Source organism: Python bivittatus, unplaced genomic scaffold (genome assembly GCF_059951505.1).
Source record: "Python bivittatus isolate LINGU-HERP-01145 unplaced genomic scaffold, Pbiv_v1 ctg000480_np1212, whole genome shotgun sequence".
Classification (NCBI taxonomy): domain Eukaryota; kingdom Metazoa; phylum Chordata; class Lepidosauria; order Squamata; family Pythonidae; genus Python; species Python bivittatus.
The window spans coordinates 41,910,500-41,938,198 of record NW_028277075.1 but is presented as its reverse complement, the minus strand read 5'-3'; the positions used below and the strand labels follow the sequence as shown (position 1 = coordinate 41,938,198).

General features: G+C 36.6%; 1 protein-coding gene and 1 long non-coding RNA gene across 13 annotated transcripts in view; one reads left to right on the top strand and one right to left on the bottom strand.

The window, feature by feature from the left end:
* Positions 1–24,677, bottom strand: part of SHANK2 (SH3 and multiple ankyrin repeat domains 2) — a 395,084-nt gene extending 370,407 nt beyond the window's left edge. For 7 of the 12 annotated variants that reach the window (XM_088145797.1, XM_088145803.1, XM_088145807.1 and 4 more), the window contains exon 1: positions 24,338–24,676. The gene's annotated coding sequence lies outside the window, so the exon portion shown is untranslated. Of the gene's footprint in view, positions 1–124; positions 208–18,740; positions 18,880–24,239; positions 24,284–24,337 lie in introns of those variants that run through there. The other 5 variants (XM_088145800.1, XM_088145799.1, XM_088145802.1 and 2 more) reach the window with 5 other exon arrangements.
* On the top strand, positions 14,090–18,056 carry LOC148214962 (uncharacterized). Its single transcript, XR_015796892.1, has 3 exons — positions 14,090–14,171; positions 15,660–15,771; positions 17,753–18,056. It is a non-coding gene; the product is annotated as an uncharacterized LOC148214962 (long non-coding RNA).
* Positions 24,678–27,699: the final 3,022 nt, after the last annotated feature.

Genomic DNA, 27,699 nt, shown 5'->3' with positions numbered 1-27,699 from the left:
TACTTCCTTACTCATTATTCCCTGGAACTACAATAGTTAGTTCATACAGTATGTTAAAAGAAGGGAAACAATGTGATTATTCTTATACTTGTTATAGTGTGTGAAATGGACTCACAGATCTCACCTTTAATGAAAGTTGAGGTTTTTTTGGCCTTATAGACCTCCATTCCTCCTATTCCTGAAGTACGCTGAACAAGATCTTCCTCCCTGGATTATGGATGATTTTGGTCAGTAAATATTTCACAGCCTAATCTGCTTCACAGGTTTGTTACTATGAGGATAAAATGAGGACAGATTTCCAATATCACCTGTCTTGACCTCCCATGAGGAAAGGTATAAAATGTAACAACTAAATAAAATGCTTCGCCCCCACCTTGGAGCTCATATATATGAGCACCCAGGGACAAGAAATTTGATCAACTGCTCCACATTATGCATATGTTGCTGGACTTTTTCTTTTCAAAGTGCAATGGAGGAAATCAAATGTTTTAATGTTCCCTCAGGAAAATCTGAATCTCCTCCTCATTCAAAACCATCTCAATACCAACTATACAATGTAAGCAAAAGCATGAAGAAGCTATAGGCATACCAGTCTGAAACTTTATTTTCATACTTTTCCATGAAAACGTTTAATTTATAAATAATGTTCAGTAACATTGGAGTTCAAACATCTCAATTGATAAGTACATGGATTCTGATATCATAAACTGTATCTCACCATATCCCTTCTGGCTCAGGATCAAACAAATGAATGTAGGAAAAAAGCATTTCAGTAATTCTTAGATATTTGCACAAAGAGGAATATGTTCACTTCAACATACAGTTATAGAAATGTCTGTGGGGTATCTAAAAAGAGTTTATTTGAAAACGACAATATACAAATCTTGGAAGATACAGAATTATATGAATACATGCTGTTGCATAAAATATTATTTCATATTTCAATTGATAGATGAAAATTTTGACTATTGATTCCTTTTGGGAATAGACTTACCCAAATCACTATATAATACACATTGTTACATATTAAAATTATAAGTTACTTTTTAAAAAAATACCTAAGGACATGGGGCCTCAAACTACATACTGTGACCCTTCAACTTTGTTGGTAGAAGGTCACAATTTCCTTTTTTAAAGGTGAGTGGGTTTATACAGGCAAAGTGAAAGCATTTTCAAAACTTTCTCCTGATTTGCTGGGCAAACGCACAGTGAGTTTTGATGGTGCTCCCATACTGCCTGTGCAAGCCCTCGCACAGAATGGGAGCACTATCAAAAGTTGATGCTGCTTTGCCTGGGAAATTCCCAGAGGGTTGGACTGATTTATTTATTATTTTACTGAATTGTGTTGTCACAAAGCTTAAGAATCTCTGTCTTAAGATGAAAGCTTAACATATTATTCAGTGATTATCAGGGGCATCCACAATATGTGTCATGATATAAATTACATGATGTGTCAAATGTTATGTAACAAGTATATAATTGCCTCATTTGTGCAATGACATCATTCTGGCATCATTACAGCTTGTTATCTGAGTATATAAAAACATAAATTTAACAAATAACAAAAAGGAATAAAAATAGAAATCAGATAACCATACGGGTTTGGAATGAAAACTAAGATGAAGAAACTCAGAAGCAAAAGACTAAGAAGTAAAATACTGCAGTAATTAATGCAAAATTAAATAAGAAAGGAACTGGTAAATTAGTTATGAGAACAGAACAACAAAATGTACTAGAAAGAGGAAATACCAAGAAGAATAAAAATAGTATTATTGGCTTTATCATTATAGATTCTTCCAAGTTAATTTTTAGTCAGATGTAAATAAAATATATGTTACAATAGTTAGATTGCTGACACACACACGTTTGTATGTATATGTATATATGTATGCATATATGCCTTCCAAGTAGAACTTTGAACAGGTAATAATAAATTAACAACAGTTAATAGTAAATAATAATTTCTAAATATTTATTCAAATCTCTTAAGGTTTTAATGGTGCATAATCTCCAAATGTTTTCCAGGTATGCAAACATTCTAAAAAAAGAAGAGAAAACCTCATAGTCTTTACTCCAAAACATTAGAGAAACTAGTGTCCCTTCCATATTTTTGGCTCCATACCAAAAAGCAAACCTTGAATGAATCTCATGCCAGCCAGGAATATGCCTGGCTGCAGTGACTGAAACTGAGCTTATACTTGAATCTGAGATGCATGGCGAAGGAATAGCAAGATAAATCCTGATAGGTTTAGGCAATTCAAGAAATTAGTTCTTAGTTCAACTCATCCTTGTTGGTGAATTCAAAGTAGGTAAAAGAGAGAGGTGAAAAATACTGACATGTCCCTGGATGTTTTTATACGTATGCATCTGTAAACTTGAAATAAATATATTTGATCCTTAATTTGACATATATTAAGACATAATTATGAGTGCAAGAGTCCATAGTAATTAATAAAATATATTTTGTATTGCTTGCACTGAAACTTTTTACATAAGTCTATACTGCCACTTCTCACCTGGTGACTTTGCTGATGAAAAAAACTACCATATAAAAAAAGCTACTCTATATAAACAAGAAGCAAACTCCATACCCACTCACACTGATGATGTTACCTAGTTGGGTAATGAAATGTCTGCAAGCAAACAACCAAGTTCAGAGAGCACCAAGGACTCCACCGAAAAAAACATTCTGGAAGAAGACAAGGGCAAACCACTTCTATGTTGTTGCAAGAGACACCAGGAGCCAGGCACAACTCAAAGGAATTGTGCATATATATATCCCTTCAGTTGTTGTTGTTGATGATGATTAAGTGTGTGAGAGATAAGATTAGAAGTAAAGTTACTATAGTTGCAAGTGAGAAGATGGCTGTATACTGTATATTGTCTCTGCTGAACAATGTTAGATAATTTGTGTTAGTTTATAGCTTAAATCTCAAACATACTTGCGACTAACATGCATAAGCTAATTTGCTTCAAAAGCCTGTTCAACAGTCATGTATAGGAATGTCAATAAAGAACTGTGCCTTCTATAAAACAAAGCCTCCCTCTGTTTGCAGGTGTCTGAATGCTATCTGTAATTAGGAAAACAGGAAGAGTTTATACTTGTAGGAATGCTTTCATTACTATTTCTTGCATTTGGAAACCTATGGCTCTATGTTAAGATATAAGCAGGTTCTTCCTAATTATACCATATGTTCCTGCATAATATTTTATTAATTTGTTTAGTAAAGTAGGCAACTATTAATACAGTTTCACATGAGACACTTTAGACACTTTAATTAGGTTCTTCCTAATTATACCATATGTTCCTGCATAATATTTTATTAATTTGTTTAGTAAAGTAGGCAACTATTAATACAGTTTCACATGAGACACTTTAGAGGATACTTCAGGCACTCAAAAAACATGTTTTTCTCCATGATGTAAAGCAAAACATGTTTTAAATTTCCTTTTTATTTATTTATATTTATTAAGAATTTTACATACAGTAAAAGTCAAATCTAAAGAAAAAGACTGAAAAGAAAAAAACAAGAAAAAAAAGTGCAAGGAAAGAAAAAAAGGAAGGAAAAACATTTTTTTATTTCCATAGTAGAAGCTATAAAAGTTAAACACAAGTTCCCTTCAAGCCACCTAAAGGACAATGTGTTATTGGGACAATAAAAGAAAGACAAATAGGGGACAAAGTGAGACTTGGGTAATGTACAAGTCCAAATGATGTAATATTTTGCAAACAATTACTTGGAGTCAAACAACAATTCTAAGCCAGAGCATTTTCCCATACACTTCTATACAAAAGTACTAGGCAAAATGAAAGCTGTCTAAGATATGCACATTTTTTAAAAAAGGTCTACTATTTTTATTTAGATATGTGTTAAATAAATCTGCAGTGCATTGCTCTGCTACTTTTAGTAGACCTGCAGGGATCAAAGATGAGTATTTGACACCCAAGGCCAAAAAAAAGCCACCATGCAAATGCTCTGTTCTTTAATTTTGCACTGATGAATGACAAATTAAATAGCACTTATGCTGATATTAACTAAACCATATTCCAAACCTCAAAATTAAATGATTTTTAAAAAAGAAGACAGAGCGAAAACACAGAGTCTGAGCCTCTGAAGATCATTTTTTTCAAATCTTTCTTCCTAAAATAAACAGTAGATAGGAGATAAGGCTCTTCTGGTTCATTCACTAGCAAAGTGGAATATTCTGCAATACAATCTTACTTGTACAGACTAGGAATGCAAGATACTAGTCCAGTGTCAAATGTGAGGATTATTGAAATCAAAATCAATGGATCACACCACAATCATTTCCATGCTGGATCAGATCCACAACTAGTAAACGCTAGGGGTTGCTATTTACAGGAGAATTAATTATCCTCTCTATGTTATTCATTTCCCTTTGTGATGAAAATCCCAATTCTCTACTGTTCACACACACTACACTTGATCTTAGCCAAAAGGCCGAGAAGGGGGCCTTGCTGAATGGAATTGATTTTGGTAGGGGTGGACTAAGTAGGTGACCATGAAAAAACAGACAGAAATGTCACCAACACACTTCAATTTTAGATATTATCATTTTATCATCACCTTATTTTAGCTAACAATCAATAATTGTAGGATATCATAATTTAAGGAGTAATAATTACACTATAGGATAGGCCGTTTGACTTCATGTATAAATGAATTTAGGCCGCCAAATTATAATTATGACATAGATTTTACTTGATATTATTATATCTAAGACTTTTAAGTAGACATGTTATGTGCATTTTTAGCTGGTCTATGACTGTATCATACTGGTCTATGACTGTAATAAACTGATTGATTGATTGATTGATTGATTGATTCTGTTCTCTAGCTCTATTTAGATATTATTTATCATATTTATATAGCTTCCCATCTCACACAAGGTGACTCTGTGCGGCGTACAACAATTAAAAAGAATAAATACATAAAAACAATTACAAATAAAAAAACTGTAAAAACACACAAAATAGGAGATAAAAATTAAAATATTAAAAAATAAAATTATATTACCTATTTAGCCAATTATGTGAGATATGGACAACCAAGCTGTACAACTACAAATACATCAAATATAAGCCCTAGTAGGCATCCATACATATAATCCAACTTCTGCAGAAAGTGACCATTATGTGTAGAACTATACACATGGAGGCTAAATATAGCTATTACTGTCTTAAATGAGAAGAACTTATACAATAAGCAAGATTTCTGCCTCCTCACTACACATCTACCTGCTAGCTAGCGAGATTATTAAAAAGAGGGTTACCCAAATTGAGTTCAAAAATCCAGAAGACTACTAGATGGCAGCAAAGAATTAGCAGCTTCCAAGTCTTTTTTTGCCATCTATGGCCACCTGGATTCTTGCAGCCCAGATCTGATAGTCCTAATAAAAAAGAAGCACTGCACTAACCACAACTGAAGTTAGAGTTGTCCATGCCGTTTTAAAATAAAAATATTTTTCATAGAAATTAGCTGAAACAATTGACTTCTACTTCAGAGTACTCAGAGAGTAAGAGCACAGGAGCAGCAATAGGCCACTCCTGTGCTCCCACTGACTATCCTCCAAGGCAGCAGTTAATTCAGCTTATTCTTAAGTAAATACTAACTTTATTTTAAAAGTAGCAGCATAGGCAGTGTTATCAATGGTACTGTCCCAAATTGGTAGGCTTGATAAAGTTTGCATTGGGCAACTCCTGTCAAGGTGATGGAACCAAGGTCTTGTCTGGTTAAGCTGGGACAAGTTTGAACTTGTACCTCTGGAGGATGTGGACAGGGTCCTAGCCACCTGTTTATTAGATTCATGGCCCTTCTGGCTGGTGAAGACCACCCAGGAGGTAATGTGTGGTTGGGTCCATGCAGTAGTGTCTGCTTCATTGAGGGAGGTGATAGTCCTACCTGCCTTAAAGCAGGCAGTAACACATCTCTTGTCAAGAAGCTATTGCTGGCCCCAACAGACCTGGAAATTTTTCTTAGGAAAGATTGTTGAGAAGGGGGTTGGTCTGTGACTTCCTCTGTGGCTTCAGAAGACCCTGGAGGAAACTGATATCTAGATACTTTCCAGATTTCAGACCAGGATACACTACTGAAACAACATTGGTTGCATTTGTTGAAGACTTCTGGCAGAGCTCGGAGGTGGATAATACAACTATCTTTGATCTCTCAGTGGCTTTCAGTACCATCCACTATGGTATCCTTCTGGACACCTATGGGTCACAGTCTTGCAGAGTTTATTCTTTCTCTGTGGTCAGATCCAGTTGGTGTTGGAAGGGTGGAGCCATCAAGCCCATGGCCCCTGACAAGTAGGGTGCCACAGTGCTTGATGCTCTCACCCATCCTGATTAATACCTCTATGAGGTCACTGGGTGAGATCATCCATTGATTTGGATTCAAGTATCATCAATACAGGATAATACCAGTCAACCACAAGCCAACCAGTGATGCTGTCAAGGTCTTGTTCCAGTGTCTGGAAATTGTATGGGTATGGATGGGGAGGAACAGACTCAGGCTCAATCCTGACAAGTGTTAGTGGCTGTGAGTATTTGAAGCAGCTAGGACCAGAAACGTTCCATCTTTAGTTCTGAACAGGACTGCACTTCTCCCTGCAGGACTGATTCACAATTTGGAGCACTTCTTGGACTCACAGTTCTTGCTCAAGGAGCAGATGGCAGCTATGGTCAGGAAGACATTTGCGCAAATTCATCTAGTATACCATTTGCATCCATACCTGGACCAGGATTCCTTTCAGACAGTCATTTATGCTTTGGTCTCCTTGCATGCAGATTATTGAAGTGCATTCTACATGGGGCTGTCCTGAATACCACTTGGAAGCAGATGATCCAGAATACAGCAACTCAAGCAATTATAGACAAGCTATGGTATGCCCACATAACACCTTCACTTCATGAACTGCACTGGTAACCAAAAAGCTTCTAGGTGCAATTTAAGATGCCAGTTATTACTTATAAAGACCACATGGCTTAGGGCCTGGTTATTTGAGAGACCATTGGTCTTCTGTAATTTCTACCCATCTGGTATGATCAGGCAAAGTTGACATGCTCCAGGTCCCATCAATTAAACAGTGTCACCTGATGAGACCCAGGAAACAGGCCTTTTGTCATAGCACCTGTCCACTTGTATAATATCCCCCAGAGATTTATATACCCCTCACCCTTTTTTAAATGAGCCCTTAAACTGGCTCTCCCACCTCTAGGCCTTGGCCTGGGGTGGAGGACAGAATCTCTTGTGTGATGATGTTTTAAACTGTTTTCATATTATGTGCGGCCCAGAATTACTGTGGACTTGGGCAGCCTTATAAATTTAATAAATAAATATTTTCTGATGGTGATTTTTTTCTGCCCCTAATTGAACATTCACTTGATACAGTGACCTTTCTGCTGATGTATTAAAGTCTCAATCACGTCAACTTTAACTCCTAGTAACTTCTTGGAGATGTCTTTTTTTAGCAACAGGTGATTTGCCACTGCTTTTTTCCAGGATGGTTTTTCATTTTATTTCTCAGTCTAGCCTATAGCCATTATATTCTTGTCCAAGTATTAGCCATGTCTGACCTTGTTAGCTTTTCAAAATCAGCTGCTGCTACTTATCTGGGCTCTACTGATGTAGCAACAGCATACCTCTGCCTTCAGTTCTCCCAGAATAGTTTAACAAACATAAATTTCAGTATTAAGATGAACTTGTTTCCAATCCTCATCACATATTAATAAACGTATTAATCTATAGAGGACATGGGGAAATAAGTTAAAACAAGAATGTAAGTCAATGTTTTCTGTTATTAAAGCATAATTTATATTTGCAAAATATGGTGCATCCAGTCTTTGTATCACTATACTACTTTTATCTCCTAGCTGACAGGATACAGGTAACAGTATGCTGGCTTGCAAGATAGTCTCTAGATTAGAGATGCTAGCTTGCATAGAATAGCTTGATCATTCTTGGAGTAAAACTAGGTTTTGGTTGCACTTGTGGCATACGGGCTAAAAAGTGCCAAAACCTACCAGTCCTGTCCTTACCATTAGCAGACAATGCTACAGGTGGCACTTCACAACTAAGGTTGGTAATGTAGTCTACACTTCTCTGTCATTTTGTAAAGGGAAGAAACATTCTAGAATACATTGTCACATGAAGATCATGTAGTAATCTTTATTGTGTCATTTAAGAGTAATAGTTTATTTGGTAGTCAATTTAGGTCCATCATTCCAGGGTGATTGGAAGTGGGCTATTCTGGCACCAACTATGCTGTAAAGAAACAGTTACAATTATAAAATGGACAATCATGTCTTGTAGATGTGACTATAAATGGGTCACTTGATCTATAAAACATCTATTAAAAAAACAATCAAATGTTATGGGACATTGAGACTTACCCATCAGCTCTAAAGTTGAGAGCCATGCTTATGCAATTCCCTTTGCAATGTCCATCTGGGTCATGAAAATAAATTTAATGGCAATAAAATCTACTTCTTTTAGTCTTATTTGAGTGGTCAAGTTTGAAATCTTCCAAACTGTGTGGGAATTTATTTTGTAGCACAACATGTTCTAAATTCTGTTTTTTGGTAAGGGCAGGAGGGCCATTTAGGACACATTTCTTAGCGTCAATCTAAGTTGTTTTGAATGCTAAGAGTAGGAATCCATAGGTTGCTGCTAGTTAATGTTGCACTCTAGTGAATGGAGATGCTGTAAAAACCAGAAATATGCAACTTTCAGGATGGATACCTTCCAAAAAAAAAAAATTCTACTACACATGAATGGATAGGTGGAAATAAGATCAGAGTGTGCAGAAAAAGTGATCAGAGCCTTCTGGGCACCAAAGAATAAAGGCGAATGGTGACTAATGGATTAGTAGCTGTTCAGAAAAAGGGATATTTGTTTCAAATACCTAGTATAAGCATAAGGCTATTAATGCATATACCTGATAAAGGAATTAAAATAAATGTAAAAGCATGATTGATTTGATTTTTTATGATAAAAGATTAAAGAATTAGTGAAGGATGTTAAGATAAGAAGTTCTGAATGTGGGACAAATCATTTTTTATTAGCATCAAGAATGGATCGGTGGGCAGAATGGACATGGAAGAAAAGCAAAAAGAAGAAGAAATGAGAGTGAAACAAGAATGCAGAAAAAGAAGATGCAACTCCAGTTTGAAAATGTATGAGAAGATGGATTAAACTTTCAACAGAATGAATGGAAAGTGGATGTAAGAAAAGAGGACAAGAATCTGCTTGGAATAGAGTGAGAAGTGCCACAGAATTGTGCGCTGGTACACCAATGGGAAGTATGAAAAAGGATGCTTGGTGGAATGATGAAGTAAAAATATTAGATAATCTCATGATACAACAAGGAGTATGTATCTAAAAATTAATTATTAAAGGAGGAAATTTGCCAGGGAAAATAGAGGAAACAATTTCCAAGTACCAAGATGGTAAAAAAATAGAACAAGTTAATTAATTTTTGTACCTTAGTAGAATGTTTACAAAAGATGGGGAAATGGATGGAGAATTCTTAAGACATCTAAATGATTGCAGAAAGATAGTGAGTAGCAATGTGATTTGTTACAAGTAACAAACATTTCTGAAGGAAATGAAAATGGGTATATATATGAATAGCTTCTGTCAAATTCTTACGTGGAAATGAGATCTCAGTATGTCATAAAAGTAAGCTGACTGCAGTAGGAATGGGTTACTCAATGAGTATATAGATGATAATAATAATAATATATTAATATTAATATATAATAATAATAATAAAAAAGATTAGTTCAAAAATGAATGTGGATTTCATACAGAAGAGAGTAACCAATATGAAAGAAGTACTTTGAGATGGTTTACAGAGACTGAATGAGAACGGAATTGCAAAAGGAATATATGAAAGAAGAGTAAATGGGTCAAGAACAAGGGAAAGACTAAGCAAGTTGTGGTTGATAAAGTTGATGGGATCCTCAAAAACAGATGAGAAGTTTAAAAAGCAAAGGCAATATATGAAGCTGTATATGGATGCTGCGGAAGCGAGGATGGTTTGAAAAGACAGGATGGTATTGACAGGTACAGTAAATGGTGTTAATGTAAACTAGTTTTAGGTATGTTTCTTCCCTTCAGGCCTTTAATTTCTTTGGCCTACAATTTCCTGTTTCTTTTCTGCATTCTGCATAATGTTACTTATCCCAAAATGGAATAACACGATGGGTATATATGCATGTATTTAATTAAGGTCACTATCTCAAATATAGGCATTATCATATGTGGGCTGCAAGAATCTAGATGATCAGGAGATCAGAGCAATAATTACAGAGTTAAAATAAGAAAAGAGACATCCACCCCCTCAAAAAAGAATTTTTTTTCATTTCTTTAGAAAACCATTAACTTCACATGATACAGTAAGTGAACATTAACCAATTATGTTAGTAAATTAATCAATATTTTTAAAACCATGGATGCTTGAGGCAGATAAGTGCTAAAGAACATTCTCTCTTCTGCCTATACATATGCTTTGAGTGAAATAATTTTTTCCATTTATTAATGTACTCTTCTTATACTCATCTCCAAGGCCCAATGCCATGTTAATTCTTGCAGAAATAACTTGTGCCTTTATGGGTGACATACAATAGTCTCCCATTCTGAATATGTCTGTTATTCTGTAAGTATCTCAAAACTATGCATATCTGACTAAAGATATGGAGGGAGACAATGCTAAGCTCTTCCCTGGAATCATGGTCTCTATGAAATGCAACTACTTGTCTTAATCATGTGTGCAGAAGCCAGCCTGAAAACCAATCTTCTTTTCTTATTTCCTGCCCATTTCAGCCTCTGGAGTTTAAAAAAAAAAACTTTCTTAATGATTAGGAAGGTACTGAACAACATCAACTGGGCTCAGTAGTTTATGAGATTTATGAAACAAACAGCTCACTTAAAAACTTCATGTAACAGGATTTATCTAAATATAGAGAGACAACTATACTTAGGGTATCCAAAACGTTTTGCCAAATAAATAAATTTTAAAAGTAAAGTAGCATTTTTTCCTTACAACTTATTTTAGGTTCAGATGGTCCAATCAGATAGTGAATGTCTCTGTTTCTAAGTATGACTTGTCTATAAATGTAAATATGTACTTCATTAGTTTTATCAGAGTGATTTTGGATTTGGTTCATCCAGTGCTGCTAAGTGAAACGTTGCAGAATATTTACACATCCAATCAACCAAACAAGTATAAAGCTGAAGAACTTTTTCCGACACAATTTAATCATCTGGAAACTTCAGTATATCTTCAACGATCATATTTGAATAGCCAGTAAAGAAGCTATCTTAGAAAGTAGAGAAGTTTGAGTAATTTCTTACCGACAAACTTTGATGTGTCAACTGCCAGATTAACCTCTAATGTTCTTGTTTTAGAAAGCAGTAATATCTAACTGCCCTACCGTCAGTACAATGGTATTTTTTTGTTATCACTACCTAGCCAAATATTAACCTGAACTCTCCAGGTTCCTTTAATCACTAGTTAAATTTTACCATTATCCAGGATGCGATAGGGAGCTTCAGTCATACCACTTATGCCAGAGGTAGACAGACTTCACGGTTGCAGTATCTACTTTGTGTTCTACTAGAGAACCGCAAGTTGAGCCATGTCCAAAAGATGTCATTTACAACCCCCATATACTCTGATAAAGCATACATTTGGCCTGAACATAGCTAGGATGGGGGTGAAACTGAACAATGATTGGCACAAAAGTGCCTGATTGCAAAATGCATATATAGGATGCATTAAAGGATTATGAGGCCAGGAATTTTCTATGAAGAGTACTCCCAGCTCTTCCATACACAGAAACAAAATCTACTCTGGATGACTTCAGGTTTTTCATTCTGCAGTATAAATTAAGGCTGAGCCAGAAACCCTTTCTGTTCTGTTCCATAACTTCAGAGAATTATCAATATATTCAGGTCTCTCTTCTGCCTGCCATGAACTATACTACAGCAAAATCAGAGCAATCTTTATTATGAATCTTAACACAGAAACCATTTCAAGGAGATAAAAGATAGTTTCCACAAAATCACCAAATATGCCTTCATTCTAAGTAATGTTCTTATATTCATTTTAAAGAAAAAAATACAGAAATCAGGGGAACTGAGCCAAGAAAAGCTAGGCAAGATCATGGCCAGGAGTCTATATTAATTATTCATGAGTCCATCTTGAAATAAAATTGTTCATATTTAGAGTAGAATGCCTTGTTCAAAGTAGCCAAGTGATTTCCTTTTCTAACTACTTTATCACCTCAAAAAACTCCCTGCTATATTAAATACTAATATATTTTATTTCTTTCACATTTTAATTAAAATTGTGCTCAATGGTCCAATTTAAGTTGGAATCCTCCTGGTAGGTTTCCATACAAAGAGACCTCTTCTGTGCTCATTTCAATCATGCCATGGCTACTAATAGTCTGTGCAAGATAATAAACCAGTGTGAAACTTCTGAACAGTTAGATGTGCCAATGCACATGGCACTTAACCTAGAAGTTATAATCCTCACACATCCTAAAAGTACCAGGTTGGAGAAGGCAGCACCAAGCAATTGTCTTTTAGGACAGAGATTAAATATTCAGTATTATTAACTCCCTTTTGTTTCTGTATTCAGGATTCAAGTTTTCCTCTGCTCATTGATGCCATAATTATTTTACATTGCAGATAATACTGTAGCTGAATTGAGGCTACTGTAATTCAATAGCCAAACCACTTCTTTACCTCTGGGACTGTTACAGGAGGAAAGACTCATTATCTGACCCAATTTCTGCTATGGTGAAAGTGCTTCAGTTAACTCTTAATCATCTTGCTCATTTGGGACTGCTGGTTTTCACAGTATGATAGTTCTTTTCAGTAGCCAGATGTTGGCAGGTTATGCCATAAAGAGTTGATGAAGATCTCTTGATTTCTCTTTTAGAATGCATAGCAGAAGAATAAATTAATTTCCTGAAAAGCAGTGAAATCTGCAAACATGAAGGTAAAGAAATGGGCAGACTTTCCAAGATGAAATTTTAAAATGCTGGAGGGTTCATTCTGGCAGGGCTACATTTAGCAACTGATTTCTGAAACAGACTGTTTTTTCAACCTGTGTTCCAGTGAGGGCTTGCACCTGCAAGAAGAAAGACAAAGCTTTGTAGAGACAAGGTTAGAGATCTGATGGGAAGGGGATTATTTTGAATAAGAAAGAGAGAAAAAGTTTAAAACAACCCTTCCTTTTGTTGGATTTTCTACTTATGCAATGACTAAAATACTTTTTAAAAAGGTGGGGTGGGGGAGGCAGGTATAGAACTACAAGCAAAGTGTAGTTTCACTCCAGTAAGTCAGTTTGGCCTAAGAAGTAAAAAGCTGTCTTCCTAATGTTTTCTTCATGTGGTTTTCAAAGAGTCCACTACCTGCAGAATCTCCTAGGGGCTTCTGAACCATCATATAATCTTGAATTGAGTTTGTCAGAAGTATTTTGGGGCAGGTAACAAACTAAATTCTACTGTATACATTTAAAGTATTAGAAGTGAAAACCCTTCCTCACCACTGAAACATTTAAATGGGGACTGAGAATGCCCTACTGAAGGATGCATTTTAAATGGCAGATTTAATGCATGTATATAATATGGCACTATATTATCTTTTTATATTGATCCATGTCTCAGCACACTCATTCCCACATTCACCTTCTCTTGCACTGATATAACCTTCTGGCCACCCATCTATAGCTATTCCAATATATTAGGTTAAACATTATATACACCCTAAACTTTAAGGTGGCAATCAACACCATACGAATTTCTGAAGGGCTCTCTGTTATTTGGTAAGTAGTTAGAATAAAGAAGTTGTAAAAATTATATAAGCCATTACCTCTCAGCAGGATTCACAGCACTAAAACTATCTATTACTGAATCAGCCTATGATTTTTTTTTTTAATGAGTTACCCTATAACTCTCTTAGATCTAGTTAAAAATTAAACATAGCAGAAGTCAATAACTTCAACACCTGGGATCCAAAAAACACAGCTGTGCCCAAGAATTCTGATACGCTCAGTGAAAACTTTCTTTTTTTCTTTCAAGAGAAGATGGCCATGTTATATCATACAATCGAAAATTGTTTACTAGGCAACACTGGGTAAGTGCTGTTTTGAGAAGTAAAAAATTCTAATCTCTTTGTGAACATGGAATTTCTTATGCAGTTCTCTGGATATAATTAAAATATATTTATATATTTTCATACTGTATAAGTTACATCAGTCTTTAATTATTAACAATATAGAAAAGTAGCAGGCACTTCCTTAAACACAAAATTAAAGGATACAGCATTTGACTGTTAAAAGATGCAATTTTTAATATTTCTTTGACAAAAAACATGTTTCAAATGTCTTCATAACAGCTTTCCATTTTATGGTCTCCCAAGTAGAGATAATATCTAACAGAAAAATGTTTGTTATCAGATGAAAGAATGGGTGACTTTAAAAAACAAGAGGCTATTGGAATTAGAAGGACATGATTTAAAATTTGGATGGCTCCAGAAATTCCTTTGTGGTTGTCACCCTAAGAAGCTTTTTACAGAAGAGAAAGGACACTTAAGCAACCTTGGTTAACGTATGTAACTCTGTTATCGTTTTCTGAAGGAGAACCTAACCTGAAGAAAAGAGAAGAACTAGAATTGGAAGGTTGTGTTTGCCAAAAATTAAACATAGCAGAAGTCAATAACTTCAACACCTGGGATCCAAAAAACACAGCTGTGCCCAAGAATTCTGATACGCTCAGTGAAAACTTTCTTTGCAGAGTATGCAGAGTTGTCGGAGAGACTTAAATTAGATAAGTTATGAATTTATCACTGGGAAAACTGAGTTTGAATATGCCTTGTGTCCTAATGATGAACATCTTATTGCTAAAATGTACAAACTTTGTTAAAGATGAATTTGGAAGATGAATATGTTAAGGACTGTATGGTTAAATGGGCAAAGAACTTTGGATATAACATAATGCTGGATCAGTTGGAAAATATGTGGAATAAAGGTTTAAAGTTCATTCTTAACTATATGTTAAAAGACTATTTTTATAAAATGATGTACCGTTGGTATCTGACATCCGATAAATTGTCTAAGATGTATAAAGAAACTTCAAATGTTTGTTGGAAATGTAACCAGTGTGAAGGTATATTTTATCATTTATGGTGGACTTGTGAAAAAGCCAAGAAATATTGGAACACGATATGTAATTTGAATCAAAAGATTTTGAAAATGGATTTGCAATTGAAACTAGAGACCTAAACAAGTGGAAAGACAATATGGAAATTTATTTCTTTATATGATAACTGCAGCGAAACTTTTCTATCCACAAAAATGGAAGGATTTACAAATACCTACACCGGAAGAATGGATATTGAAACTAATGGAACTGGCAAAGAAGGTGAAATTGACTATTTTGCTTAAAGAGAAGACATTGTCTAGCTTTGTTCGTAATTGGAAACCACTCTTGGACTTTTTGCTTGATACTCAAAAATATGCAATTTTGAGTTTGAGATTTGATGACTGATGTACCTATAAAAATATCTTGTACAAATCATATGTATTGTTGAAATAGATTGATTCTATATTTTTTTTAATGCTAGATAAAAATTTACATAGGGGATGCGGTGGCGCAGCGGCTTAATGATGTTGAAAGTTGCCGGCCAGAAATGGTCGATGCTTCAGCGGTTCGAGTCCAGCCTTCGCGTTAACAGGGTGAGCTCCTATTTCCTCCCCAGTTCCTGTCAACCCAACAGTTCGAAAACTCATGTGAGTAAATGGGTACTCTCACTCCGGTGGGAGGAAAAATGCTGGCGGCGCCTTGCAAAAAGGAGTTGGGAGCAGTTGCTGGTAAGCGTGAAAAACCGGGCGCACCCAAAAAGGGTGCAAAGCAACGGAAACCCCGCCTCCTGCGCTCGCCAGCTGGGCTCTGCTCTAGGAAGGAGGCACTGGCAAACCACTTCCGAAACACCTTGCCTTGAAAACTGCAACGGACTTGTCCAAAGCAGTCACTGCAGAGTCGGTAACAACTGAGCGCAGATTTAAAAAAAAAAAAATTACATTTTTTATTATCTAAAATTTTAGATATTAGAGTAAGAAGTGAACATATTTTACATTTATACCTATACCAAAGAAAGTTGAAAGTTACTTTTCTTTTTCTATGCTTTTTCTGTCTTGATGTTTCTTTTCTTTTTGACTTTTTTGTATTTTAATCTTTTTGCAATTTAATAAAATTTATTAAAGTTAACTGATACACTGATTCAGAGGATTTTAAAGATTAATATACAACTGAAACCAGAACTTTTCCTCTTGGGACTGATGGATAAGCAGTTGGAAAAAAGTCATGGAACTTTGTTTTTATATATGATAACTGCAGCAAGATTATCATACACACCAAAAATGGAAAGATTTGGCAATATCTACAATGGAGGAATGGTTGGTGAAGGTGACAGAATTTGCTGATATGGCCAAACTGACCTGTTTGATTAGAGAAAAGACAATATCTATATTTATTGCTAACTGGAAACTCCTTATGGACTTTTTGCATAAAACAGAAAAAAATGATCTATGGTTCTGACAATTAGATAGGATAAATTATAGAAAGAAGAGAGTCACGATGTAACTTTAAAGAAAGAGGTAAATCTACAATTGTACTTATAACTGCTGTAAAGATCAGAAGCCACTTCTTTATAACTTTTTTCTTTTCTATTTTTCTTCTACTTTTTTCCTTTTTCTTTTTGCACTTAAGCTTTCTCTTTTATTTCTTCCTTTTTCTTTTTTCCTTCTTTATTTCAGTTTGTATTAATTTTTACTCTTGTTCTTTAAAACTTTCAATAAAATTATATTAAAAAGAAAGTAAGATCATTTAAGTGCACTTTTATTCCAGTCACTGTATGATTGCATATTTAGGACCTAACATATATTTATTGCCCTTTAATGTGCTGGTTCAGATGTAGTATTGTAAGAATACACCTATCCTTCCTTGGGTTTGTTTGCTTATAGAAACATAGTGCAGAAGGGTATATACATTAGCAGAAAAAAGCAGTGTTGCTCAATAGAGGAATCCAAATTAAAACATCCAGGATGAATTTTCATCTAGGCTCTGCTTGAAATCATCCAGTGAAATGGAGCGTACCACTTCTCTAAGTAATTGGTTTCACTGTCAACTAGCTCTTATTATTAGAAAATATTTCCTAACATTGAACCATAATGTTTCTTACAGCTTATGACATGTGCCCTACACTTCAGGACAATACAGAATAAGCTAGGCCTAACAATATTTCTATTAGAATTAGAAATATTGTAATTATATTTCCTAATAATATTCCTTCAGATTCCTTTACCATCTTTTTCAGGATTTTATTTATTTATTTGTGCCTTTGAGCTGAATCCTGGTGATTGCTTGCATAGGTCCCTGCAGTTTTCTTGGCAAGGTTTTCCCTTGCCTCCTCCTTCCTAGGGCTGAGAGAGTGACTGGCCCAAGGTCACCCAGCTGGCTTTGTGCCCAAGGCAGGACTAGAACTCACAAACTCCCAGTTTCTAGCCTGCTCCCGTAAGCACTACACCAAACCAGCTCTCTTTTTTCAGAATACAATGTATCGAATTCCCTCAACTTCTCCTCTTAGTATTTAGTTTCCAGTTCTTTGATCATCTTCATCCTCATTGTCTTTGTTTGTTTGTGTGTTTGTTTCTGCAGCTGTTCTAGTTCGTCTGAATTCTTGTGAACCATGGTACCTGGAATTAGACTCAACATTATCCCCACCTCCTTAGATTATTGCCATGAGACAGCATGTTTAAACTTAGATATGGCTAAGATTTATAACATGTTCGTTATAACATTCTTGCTGTTCGTCACCGAAGACAAATTCCTTGTATATATTTTATACTTGGTCATTAAAGTATTTTGTATTGTATTTGTATGTAAGACCAGTAATCTGATCAGATACTGTAGTAATTGGAGAACAGTCAATAATCAGTATATACTCTTGGCTTTAACGAAGATAAACTCAGCAGATAATACAGAAATGTGGAAATTGCCTCTCAATTTTTCTACGTTTTTAACAGAAAGCATATTCATTTCTAATAAATTAAAACCATTATAAATTTGCCATTTTAATTTATTAGAAATTCCCCTAAATAAAATCAGTAACTGACTTCATTGTACTTTATGCACAACAGAAAGGGAGTTAGTAAACTGGAATTCTAAATTAACACTGTTACATATGCATTTCATTTTGGAAAAAGAAGCTAAAACCCTTTAGCTTGATTCCACATAGTAAGCACATATAGGAAACCAGCAAAGTCAAAATGAGAAACAGATTCTCTTTTTCTTCTACTAAAACACTTGGTAGGAATCTAGCTGTCCTTTATTCTGGAAATAATCCCATGGTTGTTTTGTTAAAGAATTTTCTTGAAAAGAATTAGGCATTTGTTCAAAACTTTCAAAAGGACTTTTGATCTGAGAAATGGCCACAGACACATATATTATTTTATCTGACATTCATACCCCTTAAAACAAAATTGAAATCTATTAGCGGAACTGAAGACAAGATCACGTTGGTTCTGCTTATATAATTCTTCTGACTCTTCCTTGAAAGGCACTTGTTGTCTGGAAGGAACAAGTCTCACAGTCCTTTTATCTTCCTCCTTATCCCAAACAATTTATTTGTTATGTAAAAACTTACCTGTGGCATGTTTCAAAGAGAAAAATCCTCAATATACCAGTTCTAAGCAGAGCTGACACAAATAAAATGAAAGTAAATGTTCCAGGGACAGATCTCTGACTTCCAGCTGTGAATGTGGAATAATATGAACCTGAGCCAGGTTGTCTGGTAACCCAGCCTCCTCACTTCCCTGCCAATCACTCAAATACTAAAGCCAACAGAAAAACAGGACTGGAACACAGAAGATGGTGGGGAAGGGGTTGTTGCACAGTTCTTCTCAATGCAATCACTGAGAAAAGACAAGGAACAATACAACAGTGCAGAACAATATGGCACTATCCAGATGTGTTCCACTACTGCTCCCTAAATCACAGCCATATTGATTGAGAGTTATGAGATCTGTAATCATGTACATCTAGAAAGTGTAGGTTGAAGAAGCCTTGGCAGGATGTTATCTTTGGCACTGGAATGAAACATAGAAGGAAAGAGAAGGAGCAACTATATTTAGAAATGAACAAAAGGAAAGAAAAGGAAGAGCTTTCTTTAATGTATCCCCTTCCCCCTCAAATGAACTGAATTCATTTTAATTGGAATGGGGGGTGCTTGTAGTATATCATAGACCCCAATCACAGACCCTGTTCAGATAATTTGTAACTGGCTCAGACAGGCAAGGAAAACTTGCCTATGGAACACTGTATGTATATACATACTTAAGTACAGTATACCATTTCAGGTAACCAGAGTAGAGGCAAAACTGGCAAGCTAACCTTTCATGCATAGCAAAGTTTTCCAGTTTAAACAAGATGGCAGATACATTCAGTAATACATAAATAAGATCTTCTGATTTAAATACGGATATACAGCATAAGTTATGGGAATGCACTTCAAACTATAGGTGTGGTTGTCCATTTTGATTGGTTCTTCATATAACATAAAATACTAGCATATTAGTACATCAGGAGAAATGTTCTCAGCTACTCACAGCTTTCTCTGTTCAGTTTCTATATAAGTGTGCTTTTAATGTATGGGATAATTAAACATGTAACTTCCTCCAACACAGTCCATGCTGATACAGCCCATTTTATCATCTCATTATTTTGAAGCTGTATTTTGCACCTCTCCTCCAAATGCTTTGCTTATTAGTAGGTGGGAGATTTGGCATCAAGGAAGATACATGGGCTTCCTTTTTATCTAGCTCCATCAGACCAATTGGCACAGGCAACATTACATACCACAGACATGTACACTTTTTAAAGAGCAGACCTATTTTTACCCTAAAGAAAAGGCAGCACAAATGCTGAAATGTGGTTGCAAAATTCCAGTTTGGATTCCCCTATAATGCAACATTATGAGGGAATCCAAAATTGAAAACAGCAAGGCAATCTCTGTTTTCAAGAACCTGGAGTGCATACTCAATCAATTAATAGCAACATAATTTGCTTAAAAGTGCAGTGTGGAAATATCTTGGGTTAAAGCACTTTTGAAATCTATAAAATGAACCTATAATCGGTATTTATAAATGATTGTTGGAATATACTAAATTAAATATTCAAGGCCATGGAATACATGGAATGTCCAAGACATACATTTCAATGAAAGACTAGTTTGACATCTATATATCATGTTCCTATACATATAAAATGAAAATTAATTTAGTAAAAAATATTGTTTTGTGTATATTGTAAATGTATGTCTTTTCAGGAAGACATTGGTGGATTTACTGTAGCTAATCAATGGAAATGCAACATTAGTTTACATGATGTTTACATAAACATTTCATTTCAGATAGATGTTATTTCACATATTAATTTTGTTCTGGAAAGTTCCCTGGTAGGTATTTACATCATTTAGAATTAATTCCTAAAAGTTGGAAACTACCACAAGAACACTTGAAATGGATACTGCACCCCTTTATAATCATAAAAAAATAGATCCAAAAAGGAAGAAAGGACACCCATTCCCTTGGTGATAGCCTGATGGCCGACTTACTATGAGCTCCCTGCATCAAAAGCAGAATATAAATCAATAAATCCATGGTGCAATCCCAAGCATGTCTACTGAGGTTTACTGAATTTAATGGGACTTTATCATAAATATATGAAAAAAACCCATAAACCTACAGTTGAGATATCTTAGATTAATGCAATGTGCTCTGTATTGCATATTCTAACAGAAGCTTTTGTTTTGATTTTATTTTACTTTTTCTTGGTAGTATTGAAAGTTTCCCCAAATGACAGATACACATTTATGTCTTCCTTACTGATAAAAGACTGCTAAATGTGCAGATTCAATAGTCTAGTACAACTCCATTCCAAGCAAAACACAATATACACTTGTGTATCATTTTTCCTCCCTGAATGTGCATGTTTTGGTGGAGAAAACCAAAATATGGTGCACAAGGAGTGAAGTTGTATCTCTTCCCTATCCAAGGGAATCAGAGCCAATATCACCAGTGGAAACCTAGGCTTTTCCTTCAGTTCCAAATCTGAATTGATCAAGGAAATAGGCACAGTTTAAAGTTATGTCGGCTATATGGCAGAAAAGATCTAGGGGGGTTAAACTGTTTACGGGTTTCTGCATCAAGATTTATCCTATTGTTACACAACTTAGTTTAACATATTAATAACAATCAGTACTCACATAGTGGTTCACCCCAAAGCTCAGATGGCAGCACCAGCACCTAGCTAACCTTGGCCGATCTCAAAAGAGAGGTTTGACCTGATTAGTATTTGGATTGAAGCCCATCAAAAGATCCCAAGACTAGGCTGAGAAATCAAAAAGCTTCCTGGAAAAATGAAGTGGCAAAGTATTCCATGTAGCAGCTTCTGTGAATGAGATTAGTTATCAATAAATCTCCCTCCAATTCAAAGATTTACTAATTAATTAGGATTCACAATTCTTTTACTGAATCCTGGCCAGAGATTTCAGTTCAGTAATGAGCCCAACTTTCGATACATACATATGAATGCATGATACCAAGAATGGAACTATGGGTCAATAATGTTCATATGGTCTTCTACCAAGTGAACACATATTAATTTTATATAACTAACAAAGTGACCAATAATCAATATTATTAAAAAGGTCATTTCTAGCTCCAAATTTACTTTAATTATGGACAAGCTATCTATGGAATAGATACTATAGAAGGTGTACTGTGATGTTCCTACTTAACCGTCATTGAAGCATGCTAATTCAGCCTAAATCTCTGTTGTCTGAAATATGGATTTAGCTACTGGTTAATGAGAATGATAACAGCATTAATATATGCAATTAATGGAGCACTGTGACCTGAAAATATCAGGAAGTACTCTTCAGAGAATTGCCTCTGGCCAGGCACTGAAGCAGAAAAAGAATTTGAAGGACTGTGCAGAATTATCCTTGTCTTTTTGTTCTACGCATACCTGAATGAAGGCACACACATACAAAAATACACATAAATTCCAACTTCCAAATTATACTTCCAATTTGCAAAACTGCTTGTTTGCCATTGCTCAAACAGGGCAATTCCAACATTTCTTTATGACAAATGCCATGCTTGCCTCAAGCACATAATATAGGGAGACAGCAGAATCTGTACCTGGATTACAGTATAAGCACACTGCTTGTCTTTTTCAGAGCTAAGGCTCAGTCCCAAATACAGGATCTCCTAGTGAAAATGACTGGGACTTAACCATTTTTCTTCGTTCTTATGTACCTCTGAAAAAGTTACCTCTTTTCTACCGTCTAATGTTAACATGACAAGATAGCTTAGCATTCCCCTTCTTTCTTGACAAGATGCCCCAGAGATTGTTATGTCACGAAGAGTAATCCAACAGGCGCAACTTTCTCCAACAGCATCTGCAGTACGCCAAAAGCTGCTGCTGTTGAATTTCTAAATTCAAAATTAAAATCAGCCATCAATAGACACATAGAAATAAACCATATTTATGCACCATTCAAAAAAGGCAATAAGAAAGCTACGAAGGGAACAAGAAGACCAGAACACATCTTCTCCAGCAGCCAACACCCAGGGATTAACACCAGGCAAACAAACAAAATTAAGCAGGGATTAACACCAGGCAAACAAACAAACAAACAAAATACCCTAATCAAATAACTGCCAAGGAGAAAACCACCAACACTGGCCAGGCAAGCTACTGTATATAAACAGGGAGCAAGCCCCACACTCACCAGCACTGATGATGTTACCTAGTTGGGTAATGGAACGTCTGCAAGCAAACGACCAAGCTCAGAGAACACCCAAGAGTCCACAGTTCAACCCTGAGCCACATATATTCTCTACTGGAATTTCTGCTTGTCACCAAATGTTAACAGTGCACAAGTATTGTATGGCTAAGAAACTGGTGGGAATCATATTGGGAATATTCACTGTCTTTCCCTAGTTTATATGATCTTGACAGAAGCTATGTGCCTTGAACAGATTATCAAGCAGAAATTTAACAGGTATCACTTCCTCAGGACCTAGAGAGGAATACCCAGTTCTTTCTTTGTTAATGTTTTACACTGAAAAAGTATATAGCTTTAAAAATAGAGGCACAAGTCCTCTTTCAGAGGTGCCACCTACTGTTGAATTTTTTACTATGGACAGTAGACACTGTGTACTTATTAGGTCTATCTTTTAATCTGACCTACTCCAATGTTATCTTATTTCAAACTACAGTAAATTATTTGTTTCCAAAAATCAAGGACATGATAAAAACTGCTTTAGAAGACCAGTAGGAACACTAGAATGGATGGGATTCTCTCACTCAAATTTCATTTTTCAATCTTTCTTAATAGGTCAGGAAAGGTGCATTAATATATTTATAAAATCTTATTCAGAGCATACATATTTCAATCAGAAACATCCTGAATCATTTTCTTTACTCATAACCTTAAACCCAGTTCATCCCTCTTTACAAGGAGTAAAGATGTCTATTTCTGCCTTTGAAAACAAGATAATATTTGTTCAAGTGGGAAAAATAACATATTCCATATTGCTTTAATTCTTATGATTGGCAAATACAATTATAAGTACACAAAGTGTGCTCTGAGGCTGAAATGATAAATATTGTTCCTTGTTGATAGAAATCGACCCGACTTCACTTGCATAAAATAAATTCGCTCTGCTCTCCAATCCTATGCATGCATACTCGGAAATGAATCAGACGAATTTGAATTACACTGTCGATTAACTGTGCAGAACTGCTTCTTAAAACCAGTAGCTTCTTTGCACTGCGCTAAGTGATTTTCTTTCGTTCTGTTAATTCACCTGCACAGCCCAAAGCGGCGCCGAACGGGAGAATGCGATACATGGTACAGGCCGATCCCACTTATAGTTTCCGAGGCTTAGGGGTGGCCCACCCTTCCAGTTTGTCCTAGCGCCACTACGGCCACTGGCCATTTTGGGAGGGCGGGAACGCCAGACGCCGTCCTCAACCCACCGCCAGCCCACCGGGAAGGCAAACCCGGTCAGTATTTGCAAGCTCCACATCAAAACAAATCTTACCCCCTCCAAAAGACAACTTTAAAGCTCACCGTCGAGGAAACAACTAATATTCTGGATCCTGCGTCCGCACAGCCCATAAACACAACGAAACCAGCACTTGGTTACACTAATAAGAACTCCCGCTTACCTTTCAAGCAGCGCAGAAGCAGGCTGGCGCGCGCGTTTGGCGGTCTTTTGAGTGGGAGACACCGCTCCACCCCTCCTTCTCTGCTACCCTCGCCTCAGTCACGAAGCCCTGACCCCCCTGCTCGCTTCGCCGCTGCGTTGGTAATCCGTCATGTTCGGAGAAGCAGCCCTAGGAAAGTTGGGCGGAGGATAGGGAAGGATCAGGTGCAAGCGGCGGCGCGCCTCCCAACTTGCAGAGTTGGGAAAAGGCGGCGAGGGGAGGGGGGGAATGGCTGTGGCGAGAAAAGGCAAGACCGAACGAGCGCGCGCGTTCCCTCTCCGGCTGGCTGGGCGCTGCGCTCCCGTGCACACGCTGCAAGTGAATGCAATGTGACAACAGGCGACCGGTGCCTGGCTGCTGCTTCTGACTGGCGTGGGGGGGAGGGGGAGAGAATCGCTCTCTTCACGGTTCACTTCCAGCGACTCATCCCGGTGAAGGGAAGCAAGGAGCTCTCTGAGGGAGACTCTGCAACCTCACCGAGCTGTGTGGCTGCGAGGGGCCAAATTTTCTGAGCTGAAAGAAAAAGCCAGCCTTGATTAGTATATGCATAAGCAGCTCGCAGCGCTGATTTTTCCGGAATGCCGATCTGAGTAAAGAGACAGGGCCTTCTCGTTTTCCATTTCTCCCCCCAACTAGGAACAAAGATGGGGAAGTTGATAAAGAACAGCTGGCCTCCTCTGTTTCTTACCAAGACAGTCCTTGAGTTCAGTCCTTGGCTTACCCACGCTGTGAAGTAACCCATTATTCCCAAATAATATATACAAGTAGAAGATACAGGTGTCTAGTACATTCATTTCTGTTCTTTATACTATATTTGTTTCCTAACATATCCCATCTCCAATACTACTTATTTTAAAAAATAGTTTTAAAATAATAGGGGAAAATTGGAAGTGGGAATAATTAGGCAACATTTACATTTGCCTGGAAAGAAGTGAGTTACCAATAGAAGAGAATATGTGTAGCTCAGGGTTGAACTGTGGAGTCCTTGGGGTTCTCTGAGCTTGGTTGTTTTCTTGATGTTACCTAGCCGGGTAATGAAACGTTTGCAAGAAAACAACCAAGCTCAGAGAACCCCAAGGACTCCAGAGAAGTGAGTTAGGGCAAAATTTGCATTTCACTCCACCCCAATTTCAGCACATCTCTTTTCAGTCTCCACTGACAAATTTCAGATTGTAAATTTCCTGAGATGAAAACCTGATTTGGGTTTTATTTTGCTTATGCAAAAGCAGACATTGCAACACCCAAGCATTGATTACAGAAAAAAGTAATTATTATTACAATAATACATTTCAAGATGCAGGGTGACTTTGAGCCAATCACTGTGTCTCAGCCCAACCTATTTCACAGGGCTCCTGTGGGGGGAAAGGAAAAAAAGGAGCCCTGCCTCGACCTGCTGATTGAAAGGCAGGATATAAATCCAATAAATAAATAAATCAAAGGGAGTAGTTAAATAATAAGTTCCCCATGCACTAGTTACAATCCATTTGGTTTGTAACAAACCACAGCATTTCTCTTCCTAGTCTTGGGTGCCTCTTTTTGTTGCCTGAGGGAAGTGGAAAAAGAAATTGAACACCAATCCAATCACACACAGAAATTAAAAACTATTTTTCAGTGGAAGATCTTCCATCTCCATTGGTTAGTCAAGATATTTAATTTTTAAAGGACCTGACAGGTTTCCTTCCTCCTCCCCCTTGTCGCTGACAAGAAGAAGCTGACTGACTAAACTCTGTCTCATAATTCTAGGGATGCTACTGAAAATAGGACAGCTTGGTTTATGTGTTGTAATTCAACTTTGAATTCACCTGCTTTCTGCACCTATTCACCTACTGACCACTAGGGGCAATAGATGTAGAGACAACAGAAGAACCTGAATTTTATTTCCTTTCCTTCTCTTAAAGACTTTATCTGCATAAGAATCCTCCTATTCATTAGATCAGTGTTTCTCAACCTTGGCAACTTTAAGATGTGTGGACTTCAACTCCCAGAATTCCCCAGCCAGCATGGGGAATTCAGGGAGTTGAAGTTCACACATCTTAAAGTTGCCAAGGTTGAGAAACACTGCATTAGATTGACATTCTCAGAGCATTCATCCCTTCCTTCATCTCTCAAGTTAGTTTTCTTTTTCTTCTGACTCTGACTTGTGCAGTTCAAGTACTTACCTGGCTCTCTTTCTCCATAATGCAGAACACCTACAGGCTCTTAACTGTAGATAGGCATAAATAATTCAGGCTTTTCTATCATCATGTTGTTTCCCCAAAAAAGCTTGTCTTTATTTTTTTCTCATGCGAGCAACAGCCTCAGGAATTCTTTCTTAGAAAAAGTTACACCTTTGATTTTACTGTTTCTCTCTCCATATTTTCCATTGTATAATTTATTGATTATGCACAATCAAGTTGGTGCTGACTTTTAATAACCAAATAGATTTTCTCCATGACAATCTGTCCCTAACCTGGTCCTTCAGGCCTTCCAACAGTGTTCCATCATATAAAGCTCTGTGCTGTCCAAAATTATGAAGAAGAGTGCCTTGTTCTCCATTTTCAACAAATGCATTTAAAGCTGTCAGGAAAAGACAAATGAAAAATGAATCTGCATATGGTTTTTTTTTCTTTCTTTTTTTGTGGAATTTGCAGTGCATTGTGAAAAGAAAAAGAAGCAAACAAAATAAGCACATTTAGAAACCATATAAAGCATCATAACAAAAAAATGATACATGTCCAGCTTTGCTACTGATGGATTCCTTACATCACCAGAACCACAAAGGATAAGCAAATAAATAAATAAACTGAGGGGGCAAGTTCCTTTCCTCTTGTAGCCTCCAGATGCCCTCTATGTCTGTTCCAGAGGAATGGAGGAGTTTTCAGAGCAGATTTTTGGGACATGTATGGTAATTGCAGGAGGGAAAACGTGCTGTACATGTCAACTTTGGATGATATTAGATTGCACCTACTGGCAAATGCCGGCACACTTACTCTATACAGTGGTACCTCTAGTTACGAACTTAATCCGTTCCGTGACTCTGGTTGCAACTCGAGTTGGTCTCAAGTCGAGGTAAAGTTTCCCATAAGGTTCAGTGTAAATATGGTTAATCCGTTCCGGCCTCCAAATTTGGTCGCACCACGAGGCAAATTTCCCCATAAGGTTCAATGTAAATACGGCTAAACAGTTCTGAAACATATGCATTTTATTTTTAAACCTCAAAAACCTTCCAAACGCCACAAAAACCTTCCAAACGCCACAAAACACACCACCAGCCTCACCGAACGTCTCTTTGCTACCGCGATCTTGCCCACAGGAAGCCGCGACCGCGTGGCAGCAGGGAAAAT